We start from the raw sequence: 7,372 nt of genomic DNA on the forward strand, positions 1-7,372 counted from the left end.
ATTTCTGGTAAGTCCACACCATCCTGTCTGCAACATTTGTTGAAGTTCTCATACTCAAAATCTTTTGTGCATCATTTGAGTTGAAGATATGGCGAATCACATTTACCTTCCATATTTTTGTGTCTTGATCAATGAGGTCAGAGACCTTATTATAGTTTGTTATCTCATCTATACTGACAGCTGCAGATGGTGGTTGATGCTTACCTTGTATCCAACGCTTTCCATATGAGAACATCTTTTCCATTCCCAACTATCCAAAAAACTATTTTCTAGATAAAGTTCATCATTCCATGAATACTTTTCCACGCCCTTGTGGAATTCTTCTTGTTTTACTGTGTAAAGCTGAGTTGTGAGGAAAATATCTTTCTTTTAGAGCTTATCCCATAAAGGCTTTGTATATTGACAAAGTCTCCATATAGTTTTAGCTAGTAATGCTTGGTTGAGGCACTACAAATCTCTAAAGCCTAATCCACCTGAAGATTCTTTTTTATTAATATGCTGCCAATATGTGATGCAGAAGCCTTTACTGTCATGTTTGTTCTACCAGATTTGTGTTGAGTTTTATCCATCTCCTTAATAGTTTCATTAGGAATTTTAAATATGCTCATACTATGAGATGGCATAGTGTTTAGCGATGTCTTGACTAAAGTAGACCTGCCTGCTTGATTAATGAACTTGCATTTCCATCTGGTCAGCCTTGATTTATGTTGTCAATCAGGTTAGAGAATGATATAGTCTTTTTTCTGTTGGGGAACAACGAAATACCCAAATACTTCTCTTCTGAGTTCATCTTTTTCATCTTCAGTCTTCGCAGAAATAACCTAATATGTCTTGAATGAAGGAAAAAAACGGGGGGGGTCTAACAACCACACCCAATATTTCGATTAGCAATCTGTATGGACTAACTCCAACATACTTTCTAGAGAATCAACTAGACAGTCAGACTCAATCTAGAGAAAAGTATATCGAGGAGTTAATATCTCTCTCACTTGATTTGATCTTTACTCAAGCAAATAAGAATTTGCGAGTCTTTATCAAATACAAGGATAATAAACTTGGATGGTACCAAAGACCAATATCCAAGGATCAATCAATTTCCAATCAACAACCAAAGGTTGGATTTCACAATTGATCGATACAACGCACAACCTGTGATATTTCAATTATATAACAAAATATAATGTGGAATAGAAATAACACAGACACCAGAATTTTGTTAACGAGGAAACCGCAAATGCAGAAAAACCCGGACCTAGTCCAGATTGAACACCACACTGTATTAAGCCGCTACAGACACTAGCCTACTACAAACTAACTTCGGTCTGGACTGTAGTTGAACCCTAATCAATATCACACTGATTCAAGGTACAGTTCGCTCCTTACGTCTCTGATCCCAGCAGGATACTACGCACTTGATTCCCTTAGCTGATCTCACATCCACCCACAACCAAGAGTTGCTACGACCCAAAGTCGAAGACTTTAAAACAAATCTGTATCACACAGAAAAGTCTACAAATAGATAAATTGTCTCCACAGATAAACCTAAAGTTTTGTTCTGTCTTTTGATAAAACAAGGTGAACAAGAACCAATCGATAAACCGACTTATATTCCCGAAGAACACCTAGTATTATATCAATCACCTCACAATAATCTAAATCGTATGGTAGCGAAACTAGATATTGGAATCACAAACGATGAGAGAAGATGTTTGTGATTTCTTTTTATCTTGCCCTATCGGAGATATAATCTCAAGTCAATTATTCAATTGAACTCGTACGATAGAAAATGGAAGATCAGATCGCTCAACTACAAGAGAAGTAGTTTCGTCTGGCTTCACAATCCCAATGAAGTCTTTAAGTCGTTAACCGACAGGGTCTCGAGAAGAAACCTACGGTTAAAGGAAATCGACTCTAGCAAAACCAACTAGTATCACACAGATGTGGGGATTAGTTTTTCCAGTTGCTAGACGTCTCCCTTATATAGTTTTCAAATCAGGGTTTGCAATCTAGTTACCTTGTAACAAAGCATTCAATATTCATGTTAGATGAAAAACCTGACTTATCCAAGCTAATATCTTTCAACCGTTAGATCGAAACTTAGCTTCTCACACACAAATGAAATGTATTCATTTAGGTTTGAGTAACCGTACCTAAACGTGTACATTGGTTGGTTCACAAATAGTTAACCAATGGTTAGCCATATGAGCACTTTCATATTAACCATTCATCTTTCTCATAACTAGTTCAAATGACTCATAAGAACTAGTTCAAGAGTTGTTCAATTGCTTAGATCTTTATACATAGACACAATTGAAACAAAATCGGTTTGATTCACTTGAATCAATTCATGAACAAATATCCACGGTTTGCAAAGATTGCATTCCTTATTGATTTATTGTTTAAGTTCATGAAACTACCGATTTGAGAATTAACCAGCTTGGTACGCGTACGGGTGCGTACCTAGCTACCGGATTTAGTTTAAAACTCAACAGAAATTTTGGGTTAAAACTTCCGTGGGTACGCGTACGGGTACGTACCTAAGGTGACTGGTTTCAGTTTGCAAACTTACAAACTCAGCAAAAATTTTGGTAAAACTTCCGCCAGTACGCGTACGGGTACGCGTACCTAACCTGTCTCCTTCACCAATACCGCATGCACACACTTGGTTTCCGGCACATGGATTTATACACTAATGTGCGAACACACTATATGCTTATATCCATAGTTGGTTAATCTCAACTCTACATTTCAATCATTGAAACATTCTTCTATAATGTTAATAGTCGTTAGACAAAAGAATCGACTATCGTCATCAAAGCTATTTTCAAGATTGAAACGTCATCATGACTTTCGTCACGGGTAAAGATGAAAATGGTTAAAGCAAAAGCTTACCAACACATATTTCGAGAAAAGATAGGCGAGTAAACTCGGCTCGAAATAGCAAATGTGTATGTATGAAAACTATCATACTTATACGACTTTTGTCTCAAGAGTAGGATAGAGTAGATAGATTTTAGTGACAGATGAGTTCAAGTCTCCACATACCTTTTGGTCGGATGAAGTTCCACTGGTTCCTTGAGTAGTTCTTCGTCTTCGTAAGATAATCACCATGGAGTCTGGAGCTCAACTATACCTAACTATCCTAGACCGAGACTTAGTCATAAGTAAACTAGAAATCAAGACATATAGTTTTGATCACTAACATTGACAAACATGCTTGAGATAGCAACGCATGCGATTCGACCGAGCAATGCTCTAACAATCTCCCCCTTTGTCAATTTTAGTGACAAAACTATCAATACATATATTACAAAATAGATAAAACTTTGTAGCTTCTCGTCCACATGCTTGATCTCCTTGGTGCTTCAACATTACTCGAAAACTTCGTCTTTTCCAAGTACTCCCATGATTCCATAGATGTTCAATTCAGCATCATAGTTGTTGAAGTTCCGTAGCCATAACAATGAGAAAACAAAAGCTCTCGATCATTGTTATACAGTGTCATAGTATTATTACACAGCATCAAAGTTCTTATATCACAACTTCGACAACAATACTATGGTGATATGTATCACTCCCCCTTAGTCAATACTTTCGTCTCAACATGAAAACCACTCCCCTTACATAATGACCCGTAAAACACGTAAATCATATGTATTTGTAGTGTGAACTACATATTAATTCTCCCCCTTTTTGTCAATAAAATTGGCAAAGGTACGAAAACGGGATCCTAATGAAATTTCCACGAAGATTCAAGACCAAAGAAAAGTACATATCAACTTATTTAGATGAATCATAAAGCCGAAGCTAAATGCATTCATCAAGGAGTTTATAAAGATACAAGATAACCCCTAAATAATTCCACAGCCGCACTCCCCACAAAGATATGGAAATTAAGCGCAAGTTCAAAAGAACTCTCCCCCATTTGATGTCATTCGAAAGAACAACAAGAGCGACCTTACTTTTACAAGAAAAGAAGGATTTTATTGGACACCAAAAACCATAATGAAATGATTTTTATATCCAAAATTCTCAATTAAACTAACCACAAGTAAACCCATGATTAATTTAATCGGAATACTCAATTAAATTAAACACAAAAGTGATTAATTTAATTGAACATGCTCGACATAAGAGAACTTACGGAGCTTCGTCTATGTTAACCATAAAGGAATGATCAACTCAATCGTTTTATGCTCAACACAAGAAATACTTATGGATCATTGCAGTATACACATAAAATATGGATCAGGGAAAGATCAATACTGCGGCATATACAAAGATTCATTCTATTTTCATCAGTATTTGCATAACGACTTATAATAGACATAATCTTTGTTAACAAAAGATTTTAACCTATCTTCCATCAAAATTTGACATAATAGGCTTAACTTTTGCTTGTCAAAAGTTCATCGATCTTGTATCAATACTTGCATATCGACATATAAAAGAGATAACTTTTGACATCGTATGGGACAATAATAGTTCACGGACGCAAACACACATATCCCATAACACATTGCAATATATAAAATCATAAAGATTAATACTGCAAAAATCATCTTCCAAACCAAACTTTAAAATTGAAACAAATAAATCTAAAACATGAAGATGAAAAATGTTGGACATAGCTATGTGTAATCACAGTAATGGCTATTCCAAACTCCAGTTATCCTTCTTAAACAAAAAAAAGAATAAAAATTCTTTTAAGAAGTTTTACTAGATAAATAACTCGGTTTTATTTGATTATTTCATACATTTGAAAAGGTCCATCAAAATAGGAGTCACTGATATCCTTGATTTTCTTGACCGTAGATACGCCATGTTCATGAGTTAGAACATTAGTTTTTCGGTCAACAATGCGAGAAAGATGCCTGGCTTTGACGCAATCAAGGATGACCTTCTTCTGGTTCCTGATCAAGATGTTTTGATTTTCAAGGATTTTTGCTTGTCCATCAATGAGTTGGTTTATCTGCAATTGAAGGTTAGCAAGCTCGTTCCTAACCTCAGTCTAAGAGGATTAAATCCTTGACAGATTCTCATATCCAAGAGTTATGCTCTTTTCTTTCAAGCATCTTTTTCAGAATCAGATCTTGAGCTGAATCATATCCTTTGAAGTCTTCTTCCATCTCAATGTTTACTTCTTTTTGAGGTTCAATAGAGGTTCCCATAGACATCTTTTTCTAGGAACAGGGTAAACACATACAAGGTATATATATGTTTTCAATCAAGGGAGACACTCTTGATAGAAACCCAAGATTTCCTTAGAGAAGACTTGGACGTTCGTGAACCTGGAGAATATATCAGAAACAAGAAGGACCCAAAAGGAAATATAAACTGTTTCTCGAAATGTCTCTTTTAAATACGGCTCAATATCTGAAAAGTTAGATAGATCAAAAGAGATACATTAGATACAGAGAAATTAGCAGAATAACTCAAATTGTAAAACAGACATCAACAGAATGGATGATAATCATCCTTAAGACTTGAGCATCTCATAAACAGACATCCTTGTGACTCTCAAGTTAGACACAAGGATGTGAATACCTATAGTTAGGTAACAGGATGAGACATAATTACACCATGAGTGTTTAGAGATATAGGGATATCATCAGTCAGTCTGTTTTTTGTATTCCTTTTCTCTCTTTGACTATTTTTAACTCCATAGAAGTTTCTTACAGTCATTTGAGAGAATCCATTAAATGGAACCTTTTGATGACTAAGTCTAGGACCTTTAGAAATTGGTTTTAGAGGATTAACTGAGATAGGTCTCCACCTTCTAGACTTAGATCTACCAGTTTTATTCTCATAGACACCGGGAAGCTGTGTTTTTGTGATGTAGTTTGCACCATGAGTAAAAACACGATTCCGATAAAGATTTTGAAAAGAGTTATCTTTAAAAATCTTTTTATGAGAATTCTGGTTTTCTGTGGGAGTGAGATCCATTTTTGATGTCGCTAGATGATTAGCTCGGTTGACGGTAAATAGAAGAAGATTTTGAAGATCGGAGATCTGTTTCTTCCTAGCAAAACAATGTTTAGCACTATGATTCCTTTTCCCACAGAAGGAACAATTTCGTGGAAGAGAATTTTTGAAGTATATCAGATTCAAACCCATGTCCCGTTTTGAAGTTTGCCATTTATATTTTGCAGGGAGTTCCTTTGGTTAGTTTTTCTTCATGTCAGGTAACTCAGCATGTGACACAGAAGAATTTCTCATTACAGTGTTTCCTTAGTTAAGGAGACAGACTGTTTTTGGGTTAGGTGAAGATATGCAGCAATATGCTCTGTTTCAGCACGAAATTTGTTCAAATCAGAGAAGTGTGTCTCAATCAAACGTTTTTCTCTAATTGTTCCCTCTCTAACAATATTCTCAAGGATAGTAATCTTTTCTTGTTATAGCATATTCTCCTGAGTGAGTTTTTTAATATTATTAGAAAAGGACTCAATAATCTTATAGAGTTCACGTTCTCGACTAAGAGACTTCTCAAATTCATCCAAGAGTTGAGAATTATTATGAAAATCAATTTTCTCAGTTGGATTTTCTTTAGTTCTGGTGATATTCCTTTCTCCCTCTAACACCTTGTCAATTTTCTTGTTTCTTTCTCTGGATTCGGAAGGATCAGCTAAGGAATTATCCTTCGAGGAAAAACCAAGACACTTGACATAGTCAAAAGTATGGGAAGACATAGACTATGCGTAGATAGGAGATACTACTTTGTCCACAGAATCAGATTGCTACAAACACAGACTGTTAAGGCCTTTAAACGTGTTTTCCTGCTCTGATACCAATTGAAAAAAAGGGGCTCTAACAACAACACCCAATATTTCGATTAGCAATCTGTATGGACTAACTGCAATATACTTTCTAGAGAATCAACTAGACAGTCAGACTCAATCTAGAGAAAAGTATATCGAGGAGTTAATATCTCTCTCACTTGATTTGATCTTTACTCAAGCAAATAAGAATTTGCGAGTCTTTATCAAATACAAGGATAATAAACTTGGATGGTACCAAAGACCAATATCCAAGGATCAATCAATTTCCAATCAACAACCAAAGGTTGGATTTCATAACTGACCGATATAACGCACAACCTGTGATATTTCAATTATATAACAAAATATAATGCGGAATAGAAATAACACAAACACCGGAAATTTTGTTAATGAGGAAAACGCAAATGCAGAAAAACCCCGGGACCTAGTCCAGATTGAACGCAATGTATTGAGCCGCTACAGACACTAGCCTACTACAAACTAACTTCGGTCTGGACTGTAGTTGAACCCTAATCAATATCACACTGATTCAAGGTACAGTTGCGCTCATTACGTCTCTGATCCCAGCAGGATACTATGCACTTGATTCCCTT

Source organism: Papaver somniferum, unplaced genomic scaffold (genome assembly GCF_003573695.1).
Source record: "Papaver somniferum cultivar HN1 unplaced genomic scaffold, ASM357369v1 unplaced-scaffold_43, whole genome shotgun sequence".
NCBI lineage: Eukaryota > Viridiplantae > Streptophyta > Magnoliopsida > Ranunculales > Papaveraceae > Papaver > Papaver somniferum.